An 18,302-nucleotide genomic window follows, 5' to 3' on the forward strand; every position below is an offset into this window, starting at 1 on the left:
ACATTGAAGCATGTGATCACCTTTTCTGTTCAGGACTCAAGCCATGTGGTCCTGTCCACCATTAAACCATCTTTCCAAGCAGCCTCCGTGTCTCCAGTGTCTTTTTCCCCACCTGGAGCTGAACCCAGAAGGACATTTCTTCCAACAGTTCCAAGCTGGCAGAAAGGCGCTGGAAATAAAATGGAGGCTGGAGGCTGATTGGGGGGGGGAAAGATTCTGTTTATTGGCGAATAGAACCACCAGGATTTGTGGTTCTGGGGCAGTTGACCAATTAGTTACCCTGTTTCCCTGAAAATAAGACCTCCCTAGATAATAAGTCCAATCGGGCTTTTGAGCTCATGGGCTTAAAAAAGCCCTATCCCTGAAAATAAGCCCTCCCTGAAAATATTTAAACGCATGCGCAGCCGGTCCCTGCCATTTCCTCTGGTTGCTTTCCACACAAAGAACACGAGGTGAGGAGGCGAGGCCAGAGGAGGGGAAAGGGAGGACGAACATGCCCCATGTTTTATGTTCTGAGGGACAGTAACTGAGGAGACCGGTTAACAATAACAAGGCACCTTTATTGACAGAACTAGAACAGGCAAAAGACAAGCAACCCCCGTCTGACAGCTATTTATACTTGGAGCTGTCAGACGGGGAACCAATGAGGAACCCAGGTTTCTCCCGCCAGCTGGCAGGCGCGTCCTGGGCAATCAGAGGCGACTTACACAGCGCCATCTGCTGGCCAGGACACAACACCATGCACCCCACACACTCTTATCTAACGGCCGCTCCTGCAACCCTAGCCACGGCACCCCTTCTGTCATGATAATGCCTGCCGCAAAGAGAGCAGCTAGCCCAGCGATACACAACACAGCAGCAGCCATGTGGCGACCATACCCACCACCTTGTGGACCTCAAAAATAATAAGACCTCCCCGAAAATAAAGCCAGGCACTTATTTCGGGGGTCAGGGAAACATGGTAGATGAGTGCCAGGGTTTTTATACAGGTCCTGAAATGCTACTGGGAGCCGGGGAGTTTGTGCAATGAAGGGGCTGGTATTCTGAAAGAGTGTCAGGCAATTCCTATTGTGGCTAATGGCTTCTGTCTTCTGCTAGATCTTGGGTGAGGGGCTGCTTGTTCTAATCCTACCATTCTGCCTTTATTAGCTGTCAAACCTTGCTGCCTCTACTCCCATCCCCCCTGGGGCTGCAGTGGAGAAGTCTTTATTATGTAAAGTGGACTAGCCTGGCCCTCTCAATGGCCCATTGACAAAGTGGGGATGGGCAGGAAGCTACAGGCAACTATTCTGTCTTTTAAAACATGTTTCTTTTCATATCCAGCGAAATATTCTGCCTTTTCAATATTTCCTAGGATATTTCATTTTTCTGGGAGAGGGCTGGATGATAACTTCCCACATTCTCTTCCTTTTAAAACTTTTTCTTCTCCTTCTGTTAAAAATGCGTAATTATTTAAAGAAAGAAAACTTTGTTGTCTAGCTAAATAAAAAATGTAGAGATTATATTGGTATTGGCATGGCAACTTCTTTGATTTATAACTGATTTTGGATAAGTGGAGTGCATTTATTTGCAAATATAAAATTGTTTTTTCAAAACGTCACTTGAAAAAATATTTCAGGAAAATTACAGGCCTCTGTAGTTGAGCCCAACCTCTGCAAATCACATCTGCGTAATCCCTATTCTGGATTCTGCTTCTTACCATAGTTTAGATGGATGCAATGCTTCTCAAATTATAGCCTACAGATTGTTGGTGATCTACAGGACTTCAGCAAAGGATCCACTACCACTTTTCCCTTTTCACAGGCCAGTTTCAGCCTTAACTCCCTGCATATGCCAACAGCTAATTCCCAGTTGAGAGATTGGCAGGAGGCTGAAAAAGTAATACACAAAATGTTGGACAAAAGCAGCTAAAAGATAAGGAACGAGTTTGTTAGTAGCTTACCTCCTAAATGATAGTTCAGTCCATAGTGTGTGTGTGTGTGTGTGTGTGTGTGTGTGTGTGAGAGAGAGAGAGAGAGAGAGAGAGAGAGAGAGAGAGAGAGAGAGAGAGAGAGAGAGAGAGAGAGAGGATTGGGAAGATGTGATTCAAACTGTTCAGAGACTGCTGTAAAAAACTCTCTGAGAAACAAAGGCTGGAAGTTCCACACTTTCCAAGATGTTGGACAGCCCTTCATTAAAAACATCTAATGGAAGTTAGAACAAGGTATGACTAGCCTACTCATGACTAGTGGCTCAGTGGCTAAGACAATGACCTTGTCAATCAGAAAAGTCGGCAGTTCGGCGGTTCGAATCCCTAGTGCCGCATAATGGAGTGAGCTCCCATTACTTGTCGCAGCTTCTGGGAGGCAGGAACTCAGCCCCCACACCTTTGACAATGGGCCATTAAGGCCTGAGCCAGTCTACTCTACATAACAAAGACCTACCCCTTCAACTCCAGGGTGATGGGATTAAGACATGGCTCTCAGGACATGATAGGATTAGCCCTCTACCCATCTCACCACATGGCACCTGGGAAGATTACCATCAGTCAGAAAGACACAGACAGCTTAGAAAGTTAGCCAAGATCCCCCCCCAAACCGCCCCCTAGGAGTCTGACAGCCAATGGGATACATTTCTTGGACAGGAACAGGAAACTCTAAGGTGGGGCCCAAGAGACGGTATAAAACTCAAACCCACTGGTACGGGTGTACCGGTGCCTGCTGGGAGCACCAGGTACTGTTCCGGTACGGTGTTCTGGAGGACCCACCCGCCTGTGCTCCTTACCTGTATTTGAGGTGGTCAGGGCTTCTGCATATGCGCACAGAGAGTACCGCTGAGCAGCTGGAACATTGCGGGCGGTAAGTACGGACATGTGTGCTGCGCATGTGTGGGCGCAGGCTGTGCACGTTCATGTGGTGGACGCCCAACCCGGTTGCACCGGGATCCGGAACCCACCACTGCATGTGATCCCCCCTTTTCCCCAGGACCTTAAACCATGTGATCCTGTCCCCCATTAAAACCATCTTTCCAAACAGCCTCCATGTTTCCAGTATCTTTCTCCCCACTTGGAACTGAACCCAGAAGGACATTTCTTCCAACACTGGTATGATATAAAGTCTCCTTCTTTGAACAGGGGATTGGACTAGAAGCTCTGATGGACTAGAAGACCTTCAAGTTCCCTTCCATCCCTATGTTTCTGTCTTCCATGTTCTAAGTTGGTGTCAGTCTGACTCTCTTGTTTGTGTCTTGGGCTTCACACAAGATCCTGCTTGCTGTCCCAGTTTCTGACTCAGTCTTGCAACAATGGATTAGTGGGTGAGAAACTGGTTCACTGAAACATAGAAACGAGAAGACAAGCAATATCATGAGTCTCAACATGCATACAACTGAAAACAGGGAATGTTCTCAAGTGTAAGTTACCCAGTGTGTGTTGTGCAAAGTGCAGATAGGAAGGATAGCAATGAAAATATAAAAATAGTATTTCACTGAGTGGAGATCTACTCTTCTCCAGCCCCTTAATATTCAGAAGTTTCCACTGAGAAATATTCCTGACTAGCAAATGTGTGTTACTAGGATTGTTATTACGGCACCGGGAAACATAAAACGATTCAATTGGTAAAGAAATAATTCTGGATTAAATGGCTTGGTGCGGAATTTGTTTTAAAAATCCTTTTAAAATGGAGGGAATGGGAAGGAAGTATGTAAATAAATGCAACCACAATTGTGATCTTACTCGCCACCTCCCGTGGTTTTAAAAAACAAAAGTGCAAGAGAGAGGATGTTTAAGTGGTGACTGTTCACACCTTTTCAAGGTGTTTATTTTTGTGGTCCATAACTGTAACAGTTTGAAAGATGCTTTGGTAGAGTGACATAATTTTATTTACCTATCGCATTTTGAAACTGCTATCTCCCTCACAGAATATTGGGAGTAAGGATAAAAGTTTAGGATTGCTCGGTTGTTTTTTTATTATTATTATTATTATATATATATATTATATACGGAATATATATAGGATGTTGCAGTATGTAACTGTTGGATGTGGTATTTGTTCCCAAAATTTTATTTGTTTCAAGTGTTCTATATTGTTTGCCCCCTTCAGAATTAAGATTTCAAGGGGGCTCTAAATGGCATCATATACACAATCTCAACAGCTCAATTTTTATTTTCTAAAAACCCCTATAAAAGCCATTTCTGGAGACAATTAAAACCAATTTATTTTAAAGGATGTATTAAAACGGAAAAAGAATTCCTGCAGCAAGAGTAAGTTAACATTCCTGGATTAAAATAGTGATGTTATGAATCAGTGGCCTATACTTTCAAAAGATTCTGGAACTTGGAAGTTCTAAATTAATGTTGTTCATTACGTTCTCTTTCACTTTTTTTTTTTTTTTTAAAAAGGTCTTCTTTTAGATGACGGCTGAGTCATGCTACTCAAAATTAGCTCAAATCATGCATCAGCTTTAAAGTAGGCCGCTGATCATTCCATCTATAAAAAATAATCTCAGGCAGCATTTTATCTGAGGGCCTAGAAATCTGATTTATTATTCCAGCCCTGGTATGGAGTACTATTTTATTATTATTTTATTATTTTATTATTTTATTTTATTATTATTTTATTATTTTATTTTATTATTATTATTATTTTATTATTATTTTATTTTATTATTTTATTATTTTATTATTTTATTATCTTATTATCTTATTATCTTATTATCTTATTATCTTATTATCTTATTATCTTATTATCTTATTATCTTATTATCTTATTATCTTATTATCTTATTATCTTATTATCTTATTATCTTATTATCTTATTATCTTATTATCTTATTATCTTATTATCTTATTATTTTATTATTTTATTATTTTATATTTTATTTTATTTATTTCATTATTTTATTTTGATTTTATTTTATTATTTTATTTATTTTATTTTTTATTTATTTTATTTTATTTTGTATTATTTTATTTTATATTATATTATACTTTATTATTTATTTTATTTCATTATTTTGCTGCAGATTTCATTCTGCAAAGCAACTCTGGACAGCTTTTTTGAATATTCATGGCTGGCCTAAACATTGATATCTTTATTTAATCCGGCCTCGTTATGCTGAAAAACAAACCATCCATAAGGTGAAGCCGTCTGGTGGCTGAATCACTGTTGTGCCATCTGGGGCACAAATCATATCTCCCACAGGCTGAGGCATTAAAGGATGCACCATCAAGCAAATGCAGCATGGATTGTGCTTTTTAGTAAACAATGGCATTCACTTTCTCCACTATGACTTCTTCCATTGTTCTGGGGGAAGGAGTAAATACTGCTTCAGAACTGAATCAGCAAAGACAGAAAGGCCAGCTGTCTGTAGAGATTCTCAGTCATCCAGGTCATGGTTGTCCCAAAGGTGCTTTTTCAGGAGGCAACTGGACTTTCTTGTTTTTCCTTTTGAAGACATTTCAATTTCCATCCAAGAAGCTTCTTCAGCTCTGAGAAGATAGTGGGGTGTGGAAGGATTTATATTCCTTGCAGACAGCTGTTCATTTGCAACCTTTTAGAGCAGGGGTGTTAAACACAACTTAATTGAGGGCCACATCAGGGCTGTAGTTGATGTTGGGGAATGGGTGGGTGTGGCCAACTGGGTGGGTGTGGCCAGCTTGACACCAGTCCCCAGCATTGGGTAGACTGGACTGAAGTGACGCTGGCCTCTTACATTTTTCAGGGCGGCCCTATGGGCCAGATCCAACCTCATCGCGGGCTGCATCTTGCCCAGGGGCCTTGAGTTTGACCCCCTTGTTTTAGAGGGTTTTTGAAGCGGTTTGAAGAGGTTTATCTGTGCCCTCAGAGTCAGGAACCAGGAGGATTACTCAGGTGATCCTGAGGACACAGATAAACCTCTAAGTGCTTCAACGACCCTCTAAATGGATGCAACTGAACAGCTGTTTGCAAGGAATATAAATCCTTCCATTCCCCACTCTCCTGTCAGAGCTTAATATCCTTGGATGATAAACTAAACATCTTCCAAAAAAAACCCCCAAGAAAGTCCAGTTGCCTCCTTAAAAATCACCTTTGGGACAAAAGCGGGGTGGGATCCTCCCAGTTCTACAACTGGTTCAGTAATCATGCAAGCTGCATGCAAGCTGCGTGCAAGCTGCACGCACATGTACAGTTTAACTTCACTTCTGGGTTTATTTGGAGGAGTAACACAGCTGATTTGTGCAGCAATCTGCTTTGCCGCATGAATCAGCTGAGAAGATAAAGGTAGGAAAATAGAGTGGGCGGGCGGTGGGCCTATCTGATTGTTGGGATGAACCGTTTTGCTCCCAGGTGGTCGACAGAGCTACCTGAACCAGTCCGAACCGATAGAATTTCACCCCTGGACACAAGACCAATTGATTGTAAGAGTCAGATCTTCCTACCTCCTTACTGATCCCGTGTGCTGCCCACATTTCATTCAACCTGCCAAAGAGCTACTAAGATGAAGGATGTAATTCCCAAATTGCGAAAATGGGAGAATGGAGGAAATGTGCTTTCCTCTTTGTCTTGGTTGAGTTAGGCAGCAGCAGAAATTGAATAAATAAATAAAAACAGGTGGTCCTCAACTTATGAACATTCATTTAGTGACTTTTCGAGATTGCAACGGCACTGAAAAAAGTGAGTTATGAATATTTTTCACACGTTGTAGTACCCGCCTCCCCCTCCATGGTCACATGATCAAAATTCAGACGCTTGGCAGCTGATGGGTATTTATGACAATTGCAATGTCCCGGGGTCATGTGATCACCTTTTGCGACCTTCTGATGAGCAAAGTCGATTTACTTAAGAACGGTGTTACTAATTTAACAACTATTGCAAGAAGTCATAAAATGGCACAAAACTCAGTCGGTCCTTATAACTATCAGTTCAGCAAACCAGATTAAAGTCAACATTCGGTTCGCCTGAACTGGTCTGAACTGGCTGAATCCCACGCCTGGTCTTAGCACTCTTTCTCCTAACTGAAATATTTAAGTTTGGTTCCCTCTTTGTTCTCTGGAATGCGGTCCCTACCTCTTGGGAATCCAGACTACCTTCCACCACACTGGTGCAATTTATGGAAAGGAAGAGAAAGACTTTCATAGGTGTCTTCTTGATTTTTTGAAGCCCTGTGGGTGTACCAAAGCTGCCTCCCCCCTCTTTTAAAAAAGTAACGAAAGAGACAAGGGCCCAGGCTGCATTTTGTATATTTTGTGTCTGCGACAAGGGATTTATTCTTTCTTCTGAACAAACATAGAACCGTAGTTATCACATTTTTCTAATCTTATTTGGTTCCACCACAGAGACCCACGTGGCCATATAGCCACAGGATACAAAAACAAGTTATGTAATAAATGAATAAATGCATGCTAAATAGCAAGTGGCAAATAGCAAAACAGCAAATTCATCTGCACTCTCCTAGCTATTTAAACATAAAAATAAAGAAGTGATAGACCCGCTATTGAAAATTCACCACACAAATATATCAAGCACTTTGAGCTGGTGTCACATCTTGTGGAACACACTTGAAACACTCTGTAATTAGCTGGTCAAGAATGTCAGCCTTAATTGAGCTATACAGTCCCCCACATAATGAAAAATTGCTAACAAACCTCAATATTTTTGTTTATAGTTGGAAGCTGAGGTGGTATTCAGCAGGTTCTGATCAGTTCTGGAGAACCGGCAGTGGAAATTTTGAGTAGTGGTAAATACCACCTCTGACTGGCCATGCCCCCATCTATTCTCTGCCTCCTGAGTCCCAGCTGATCTGGAGGAAATGGGGACTTTACAGTATCCTTCTCTGTCATGGACACCAAGCCACGCCATACCCACCAAGCCACACCCACAGAACCAGTAGTAAAAAATTGTGAATCTCACCACTGATATAGTCCTCCAAATTTAGACATGGTAATTGAGTAGGTTGTTTAGAGCCTGGGAAAGGGATAACAGTTTGCAGACTACTACAAGTGCAGACAAACTGCATATTCTGCATCATGACAACAGATATATTCACACACACACACCCCCGCCCCATGCATTATGACAATAGATATATTCTGTAATCTAATTCCGGTTATCTTTCAATAAATCTGATTAAAGAAGACTTGGGGAATCTTGCTTTTTTAGTTGTAATCGCTGCCAGGGGAGTGACAGGTATTGTTCGTATGCACAACTAAAATAACTAACTCCTTATCAGTGTCAAAACAGGCTCTCTACCATATGCGAAAATACCACCTTAACTCCAGTTTGCTCATGATGTCAGGCTAGCATAGAGGTTGGAAAGCCAAGTTGCTCCAGACAAAATGTTGCAGAAACACTTTGCAACACTTCCTCAAAAGCTGACAGATTCCCCACTAATAGAATAGAATTTTTTGTTTGGTTTCGTAGATTTTCCTTCGTCAATCAGGTGGATGGATAGATAATAGATAGATAGATAGATAGATAGATAGATAGATAGATAGATAGATAGATAGATGAAAGATACACAGATAAGTAGGTAGACAGACAGACAGACAGACAGACAGACAGACAATAGATGGATGGAGGAGGGTTGGGGGCTGGAGGGGTGTGGGGTGTGGATAGATGATAGAGAGAGAGAGAGAGAGAGAGAGAGGAAAAGAGAGAGAAACAGAGAAAGAGATAGATAGATAGATGATAGATAATGGATGGATGGATGGATGGATGGATGGATGGATGGATGGATGGATGGATGGATAGATAGATAGATAGATAGATAATGGATGGATGGATGGATGGATGGATAGAGAGAGAGAGAGATAGAGAGATAGAGAGATGAAAGATACATAAATAGGTAGGTAGGTAGACAGACAGACAGACAGACAGACAGACAGACAATAGACGGATGGAGGGCGGTTGGGGGATTGGAGGGGTGTGGTGTGTGGATATATGATAGATAGATAGATAGATAGATAGATAGATAGATAGATAGATAGATAGATAGATGATAGATAGATAGATAGATAATGGATGGATGGATGGATGGATGGATGGATGGATAGATAGATAATGGATGGATGGATGGATAGATAGATAGATAGAGAGAGAGAGAGAGAGAGAGAGAGAGATAGAGAGATGAAAGATACACAAATAGGTAGGTAGGTAGGTAGGTAGGTAGACAGACAGACAATAGACGGATGGAGGGCGGTTGGGGGATTGGAGGGGTGTGGTGTGTGGATAGATGATAGATAGATAGATAGATAGATAGATAGATAGATAGATAGATAGATGATAGATAGATAATGGATGGATGGATGGATGGATAGATAGATAGATAGATAGATAGATAGATAGATAGATAGATAGATAATGGATGGATGGATGGATGGATGGATAGAGAGATAGAAAGATAGAGAGATGAAAGATACACAAATAGGTAGGTAGGTAGGTAGACAGACAGACAGACAGACAGACAATAGACGGATGGAGGGCGGTTGGGGGATTGGAGGGGTGTGGTGTGTGGATAGATGATAGATAGATAGATAGATAGATAGATAGATAGATAGATAGATAGATGATAGATAGATAATGGATGGATGGATGGATGGATGGATGGATGGATGGATGGATGGATGGATAGATAGATAGATAGATAGATAATGGATGGATGGATGGATGGATGGATGGATAGAGAGATAGAGAGATAGAGAGGTAGAGAGATAGAGAGATAAAGAGATAGAGAGATGAAAGATACACAAATAGGTAGGTAGGTAGGTAGGTAGACAGACAGACAGACAGACAATAGACGGATGGAGGGCGGTTGGGGGATTGGAGGGGTGTGGTGTGTGGATAGATGATAGATAGATAGATAGATAGATAGATAGATAGATAGATAGATAGATAGATAGATGATAGATAGATAGATAATGGATGGATGGATGGATGGATGGATGGATGGATGGATGGATGGATGGATAGATAGATAGATAGATAGATAGATAGATAGATAGATAGATAGATAGATAGATAGATAGAAAAAAGAGACCGAAAAAGAGAGAGAGATGCCCACATATAGAATAGGAGATGACAGTCAGCTCTTCAAAGTAATCTAGACAGGAAACAAAAACTATTTACATGTATGTATGTATGTATGTATGTATGTATGTATGTATGTATGTATGTATGTATTATCCCGCCTTTATTATTTTTATAAACAACCCAAAGTGGCAAACATATCTAATCTCTTTCCTCCTCCTATTTTCCCCACAACAACTATCCTGTTAGGCAAGTTGGATTGAAGGACTGCCCAAAGTCACACAGCTGGCTTTTATGCTTAAAATGGAACTAGTACTCACAGTCTCCTGGTTTTTAGCATGGTACCTTTACTAGTTACTTTTACTGTACAGTTACAGTTACAGAAACAGAGGTGAGTTGCTACCAGTTTGCCCCGGATAGAGCGAACCGGTAGTGGCAGCGGTGGGAGGCTCCGCCCACCTGCACAGAAGCAACGCGTAATCGTGCATGACTGCAAGTGCGCAAGAGCAAATCAGTAGTAAAATAAATTGCAACCTACTACTGAACAGAATATTGCAGATCTGAAACCATTTCCCTCCCTCGCCTTAACTTTCCAGGGAACTAGGGAAGGTCCCTTGAGGGTCTCTTTTTGAGACTGTTATGTAGGTTGTGAATCTTCCTTCTTTCTCCCAAGGTTATTCTCACATCCAATGACAGAGAAAGGATGTTCAAGGTAAAGCCAATGTTGATTTTCACTTCCCTACTGGCCTTTTAAATAGCCCTTCCACTTTTCCCTTTCTTTATCTACCTAAGCTCCATCAAACAATAAAGGAGGACATTCACAGAGCAATACAACAGGGAGTAGGTGCTAGTAGCTGTAATTGTTCAAGCTTCAATGCAACCCGATTTTTAAATGGGGGTTGGTCACCTCCCTGTTTGTCTTAGGAAGTAAAATGTCTTGGTTTGGCTTTGGCAATATGTATGCAAAAATGCAGATGTGCTGTTTATTCAACAACAAACTATCACCACACCTCTCCCCCCCCCTCCCAAGATCACAGTCTCTGGAATTAAATATCTTTTTCTACGGATGAGACATATATTCTCCTTAAGCACTTGAAACGAACATCTGGTTTTTCTTGCTCTCTTTTTTCCTCTCCCTCTCACATTCTCCCCTCACTCTCCCCTCTCTTTGTGTGTGTGTGTGTGTGTGTGTGTGTGTGTGTATATATATATGCATGTATATGTATATATGTGTTAGCTCCAGTGCGTATGTGTGCGCTGGCCAGCTGATTTCAGCCTTGATTTTTGGCCATTTTTCACCCTCCGAGAGAACTGGTTTAGGTTTAGGTTTAGGTTTCATTTTATTTATATGCCGCCCTATTCCCAGCGGGACTCAGGGCGGCGCACAAACCCAAGGGGGGAAAGGGAAACACAAAAACTACAAATACAAAAACTACAACAGCCACACAAATTGAGAGGGGAAGGAAACTCATCAACCCCAGGCCTGCCAACACAGCCAGGTTTTAACGGCTTTTCGGAAGGCCTGGAGAGAGGTGAGGGTCCGAATCTCTGCGGGGAGTTCGTTCCAAAGGGCCAGAGCTGCCACAGAGAAGGCCCTTCCCCGGGTGGTAGCCAGATGGCATTGGCTGGTAGATGGAACCCGGAGGAGGCCAGCCCTGTGTGATCTAATGGGTCTTTGGGAGGTAATTGGCAGCAGGCGGTCTCTCAAGTACTGGTTTAGGGGTGTGGCAGGCTGATTTACTACCTACTTGTCTGAACTGGTCCGAACCAGTAGGAACCCACATCTGACACACACACCAACACACACTCATGCACGGACATCCCAAATCTATTTTCTTTCAGTAGACAGGCAGTATTTTTGTCTTAGCTTTTTTTTTTTTAAGCGGTGTGGATAAACAAAAATCAACCTTCACCAACCCTAGTGCCCACTGCATGTGTTGAGGCTCCGTTTTCCAGAACATGACTCAAAGCCATCTTGATTAGCCAGTCTAGTCAAGATAGGCATTATTCTTGACTTCAAGATTAAATGAGTAATCTTCTAGACAATAGAATACTGCTCATTTAATTCAGACATTTAGATGGCCACCCAAGGTGACTCTGGGTGGCTTACAAAAACAAACAAACCCTCCCCAAAATACAAATACAATACACCCGCCTGGCTAGGTGGCTCAGTGGCTAAGACGCTGAGTTTGGTGATCAGAAAGATCAGTCGTTCGGTGGTTCGAATCCCTAGTATAGGTCTCCTGCATGAGCAGAGGGTTGGACTGGATGACCTCCATGGTTCCTCCTAACTCTGTTACTGTTAACAAACAAGAATGGAACAATAAAATAATAAAACAGTGACCACTATCATCCAATCAGGACTCTGGCATACAAAGGCTTAAGGAAAGAGCCAAGTCTTTACAGCTTTTTAAAAAGCCAGCAGGATCAAGACTGAATTTCCAATACAACTGGTTGAGGGGAAAAACATGCTATAGAACAGGGGTTATAGAACAGACTCACTGGAGAAGAGCCTACGGCTGGGAAAGATGGAGGGCAAGAGAAGAAGGGTACGACACACAATGAGGTGGCTGGATGGAGTCACTGAAGCAGTAGGCGTGAGTTTAAATGGACTCCAGAGGATGGTAGAGGACAGGAAGGCCTGGAGGAATGTTGTCCATGGGGTTGCAATGGGTCGGACACGACTTCGCAACTAACAACAAGAACAGGGGTGTCAAACTTGATTTCATTGAGGGCCGCATCGGGGTCGTGATTGACCTCAGGGGGCTGGGGTTGGACGTGGCCATGGTGGGTGTGGCCAGCTCGATGTCACTTGTGTCGGGGGTACCTGTGGTGGGCCGAGCACTCTGCCAGCGAAAACAGGCTCCCAAGCTCAGTTTTTGGCTGCGACGGCCTCCTGCAACCCTCTGCCAGTGAAAAACGGAGGTCAGAGGGGCATGCGTGGCTCTCACAAGCTCTGTTTCTGACTGTGACGGCCTCCTGCAACCCTCAGAGCTTGGGCGGATGGGGGGGGGACTACATGCGGCCCTGATGAGCTCCATTTTCACTGGCAGAAGCACCACAGACCGGTCCTTTGCTGTTTCCAGGGTGGCCTCTTGGGACAGATCTAAGCAACCCACAGGCCAGATCTAACCTCCATTCCTTGAGTTTGACACCCCTGCTATAGAATGCCTGGAAAGATGATGACAGGCTTGGTTGTCTGAAAAAGTAGCCTACCTCTTAAAGACTGGATTTCTCTTTGTTCCATTTTGTTGACAGATTCTACCTTTGCATTTTACCAGGATTCTGCTAGTGTAGGGAAATTGCAGTCTAAATTGTGATGGCTATCTAGACTGGAAGACAGATAAAAAATAAACATGCAACTGTCTCCAGTGGAGAGGATGAGGAGAGGGAAAAAGAAAACCAAGGCTTAATCAATCTGAAAAGTGATGAAAGGGACATAGGAGGTTTTCTAGTCCAACCCCCTGCTCAAGCAGGAGACCCTATATACCTGTGATGGTGAGCATGTGGCACGCCTGTCGTAGGTGGCACGCAGAGCCTTCTCTGCGGACACCTGAGCTGACGTCCATTGCTCTTCCGGTTTCCGGCGCGCCAGCCAGATAGTCTTCACACGTGCATGCCTGCCGGAAACCGGGAGAGCAACATCCTGGTATGCATGTGTGCGCCAGAAAGATGATCTTCCAGTTTTTGGCACATGCATCTGCACTGGCCACCTGGTCTTCCGGTTTCTGGCATACATGCACACACAAAGACCAGCTAGTTGGTGTGCATACATCAGTAGTGGGATTTAGCCGGTTCGCACCTATTCGGGAGAACTGATTGTTAACTTTCTAAGCAGTTCGGAGAACCAGTTGTTGGAAGAAATCTCTTTTTGTTTTTCCCCACTTTACAGGGCTAATCCTGTAAGGGAGGCAGGAAGGAAACATTCTGGTGTTGTTTCTAGCCTAATCTTTATTGCCCTGCTTATAGAAACTGCCTCTCCGGTTAACCCTTACTACATTGTAACAGCTAAGACGAAGTCACATGACCACTGAGCCCGCCTACCCAGCTGGTCATTAGGGCAGAGAACCGGTTGTTAAATTATTTGAATCCCACCAATGGCAATACATGTGCCGGAAACCGGAAGATCATCTTCCTGGTGCGCGCATGTTCACCGGGGCGGCTGCTGTTCCAGTTTCTAACATGCACTCACATGCGTGCACATGCACATTCCTTTTTTGGCACTCTGTGCTGAAAAGGTTCACCAACACTGCTATCTACCATTTTGAGACAGGTGGCTGTCCAGTCTCTTAGAAGAGAATTTAAAAAAAAACGTTATTGGCACTGCATTAAAATGAAATTTCATTGTATTCAGGTCTCCAAAGTTAACCATTATGCATATACCCACATACAGGTTGTCCTTGAACTTACAACAGTTCATTTAGTGACTATTCAAAGTTACAACAGCATTGAAAAAAGTGACTTAAAATCGTTGTTCGCACTTATGACCATTGCAGCATCCCTGTGATCATGTGATCAAAATTCAGAGGCTTGGCAACTGACTCATATTGAGGACAGTTGTAGTGTCCTGGAGTCAAATAATCACCGTTTGCGACCTAACGAGCAAAGTCAATGAGGAAATAAGTTTCACTTAACAACTGTTACTTAAATTTAACAACGGCAGAGATTAACTTAACGCTGGCAAGGAAGGTTGTAAAATGGGGGGAAACTCACTACAAATTTCTCACTTAGCAACATACATTTTGGGCTCAATTGTGGTTCGTAAGTCGAGGACTACCTGGACACACACATATATGACACAGAGAAACATCACAGTCTAGTTTAAATGTATAAATGTACTGTATTTTTGGAGTATAAGATGCACCGGAGTATAAGATGCACCAAGATTTTGAAGAGGCAAATTAAAAAAAAAAAGTTTTTGCACTCTGCAGACCTCCCAAAAATGGCCCATTTTTTGCAAAAATGGCCCATTTTTTAAAAAAGGGCATAAATAGCCTTTAGGAGGCTTGTAGAGTGCCCCCCGGGGGGGGGATGATGATAAAAAACAACCCATTTTTTTTGCAAAAACGGGCCCATTTTTTGTCAAAAAAAGGGCATGCATAGCCTTTAGGAGGCTTATAGAGTGCTCCTGGGGGCTGGGGGGAAGACAAAATTGAGCAAAAAACTACCCATTTTTCACTCATTTCTGCCCTCCCCAGCCCACAGGAGCATTCTGGAAGCCTCCTAAAGGCTATGCACGGCCATTTTGGTGATGGGGGTGGGGTTTCGGGAGGCAAAAAGTGCTATATTCAGTGTATAAGATGCATCCAGATTTTCAACCTCTTTTTTGAGGGAAAAAGGTGTGTCTTATACTCTGAAAAATACAGTACATGGTGGGGGGGGGGGGGGGAGAATCCTGCAAGTTTACAAGACAGATGGCATAGGAAACAAAGCTGTTACAGAATCTAGTAGTCCTTCTGTACATACTTCGAAACCTCCTCCCAGAGGGACACAACAGAAATAGACCCTGAAGTGGGTGTGTGGGATTTCTAACAATGCTTCAATATCTAAGCATAGTGCTTATAAACAGTTTCCTGAATAATGGGAAGCGAGCTTCCTATAATCTTCTCCATTGTCCTCACCATTCTCTGTATGGGCCTTCTATCTGAGGCACTGCTGCCACCAAACCAAACAGGGATGCAGTTTGTTAAAACACTCTCAATCGTGCCTTTGCAAAAAGTGGTCAGGACAGAAGAAAAAAGATGTGGTCTCCTCATCCAACGCAGGAAATGCAAATGCTGGTTTGCACGCTTCATTAAAGTTTCTTCTTAAAGACCTCCAGTGACTAAGCACCCACCACTCCTGAAGGCAAGCTGTTCCTCTGGTTAATTGTTCTCCCTGTTAGAAAGTGTCTCCTTAATTCCAGGTTGCTTCTCTCCTTGACTAGTTTCCATTCATTATTCTTTTGGAGGCAGCAGTATGAACAGGTGCAAACGATTTTCAACCACGATCGGCACAGAGTCTGTAACATTTATTTCACCCATTCAGAGACGGTGGATTCTCTGCTAAAGGTGCTGTATTCTGTCTGTGGACAGTTTGAGGAATCCTTGCCAAAGATGATTTTAATACATGCTGGATTGCATGCTTGCATGCATGCCAAAAAAACTCATGGCAAGTACGTTCCTTAAAGTTGGGATTTTGCCAGTCATGGCTTGCATAACCCAGGAACTGCCTGAACAATAATAGAATGGTTGAGGGGTGTGTGTGGTGCTCTCTGAGCTTGCTTGTTTTCTTGCAGATGTTTCATTACCCTAACCAGAGGTGGTATTCAGCCGGTTCGGATTGATTCACCCGAACTGTTAGCAGAAATCCCAGGTGGGCCTGCCCACCTGTGCTGTCCTATTTAGGCATGTTTTTGAGACCAGGTGCATGGATGGATGGATGCAGTACGCAAGAGCAAAGCCCATGCACGGAAGGCCAGGTGCATGCGTGGAAGTGGTGCATGCATGCGATGAATCAGTGGTAACAAGATGTGAAATCTACCACTTACCCTAACCCTAACTAGGTAACATCATCAGTGCTAGTAAGGAGCGCTGTTTGCTGTCAGTGTACATACTGGTGTCTTGCCTGGCAAACAGCACTCCTTGTTAGCACTGATGACATTACCTAGTTAGGGCAATGAAACATCTGCAAGGAAACAAGCAAGATCAGAGAACACCAAGGACGCCTCATTTCAACCCTGAGCTACAAATATTCTCCTTTTTTTAATGCAATGTTTAACAAAATAATCATTACCTTTGGAAGGAGCCAGAAACACAGGGATCCTAAGCACTCCTACCAATAAAGCACTGAGTCTTCAGATTTGCAGAGTTTTAGCAAAGTTGCTGAAATACATATCTTTGGGTTCCTCGGGGCAGAGCCATTCTTTTCTCGTGAACACATAATAATGGACAGCATCTTCTAAAAGAGCGCCTTATCTTCTCCAACCTGGATGTCCTTCAGCTACACAATCCAACGTCCAGTGTTATCACCGTTGCATCATTGGCCGTGGAGGAGTGTCTCAATTGTAAGGAAATCTTCTGAAGAGCTACATTTGCAAGCGAGCTGAGCAACCAAGTGAACATTATAGGGTGTGCAGGCACATGCATGCCTGCACACACAGGCAGTAAACTTAACTTCCTCATTGGCTTGCTGTGAACCTGAACTAAAAATAAAACCATCCCGGAGGCTTCAGAAATAGATAGGACAAACACACACACACAAGGTTAAAACCAGCCAAATGGCAATCCTGCAGACTATTTATTATCACTGCGAGCAATTGAGCTGACCATTTTGCTCAGTCATATCAACACCATGGTTAACCAAGAACTGTTGACATAAAGGCCTACCATGAGATGGGATGTAGTTGAGCATGGAAGGTGCTGCAAAAATTCCTTGTGTTTTTCCTGGAAAGGAAACCAGAATCAGATTAATTGAATAATTGTCTAAGGGTTGTTTTTTTGGGGGGTACGGGAGGAATGGTGGCTCAGCAGTTAAAGACACCGAGCCTGTCATCTGGAAAGCTGACAGCCTGGGTTCAGGACCCGAGTGCCCTGCAATGGGGTGAGCTCCCATTAGCTCCTGCCCACCTAGCAGCTATAAAGCATGCAAATGAGAGTAGATCAATAGGTACCACTTCAGTGGGAAGGTAACAGTGTCCTTTTGCACCACAGTGTATAGCCATGCTTGACACATGATCACGGAAGTGCTTTTGGACAATGTTGGCTCCAGAGGTGGTATTCAGCCGGTTCGGACAGGTTCACTTGAACCTGTAGCGGAAATCACGGGCGGGACTGCACACCCGCCCCAGCTCTATGCTGTCCTATTTAGGCATGCTTTTGAGGCCGGGTGCATGTGCGGAAGGCACGTATGCGAGCAAAGTACATGCACGGAAGGCGCATGTGTGTGAAAGGCATGTGTGCATGGAAGGGGTGTGTGCACGGAAGGCGCATGTGCACCCAAAGGGCAAACCGGTGGTAACAAAATGTGAAACCCACTGCTGGTTGACTCCCTCAGCTAAGAAACAGAGATGGGCATCACTCCCAGGGTTTTATGCATATTAACTAGATTGAGGAAATATAGATTTGCCAAAAAACCTCCGGAGGACCCTTCTCTTCCACCTGACTTTCTATTCTCAACGCAACTTGAAAATAACTCTATGTTACCTTGACTTCTGTTGACCTTGAAATGCGGAGTCTGTACAGAGAGCACAAACTGGTTGCAGTAGGAAAAATGGTCTGTTCCACAAGTGTGTGGTTTAAAAGAAAATGCCAGTGTTGTTGCAGTTTCCAGTAAATTGAA

This window comes from Thamnophis elegans, chromosome 6 (assembly GCF_009769535.1).
Source record: "Thamnophis elegans isolate rThaEle1 chromosome 6, rThaEle1.pri, whole genome shotgun sequence".
In the NCBI taxonomy this organism is placed as follows: domain Eukaryota; kingdom Metazoa; phylum Chordata; class Lepidosauria; order Squamata; family Colubridae; genus Thamnophis; species Thamnophis elegans.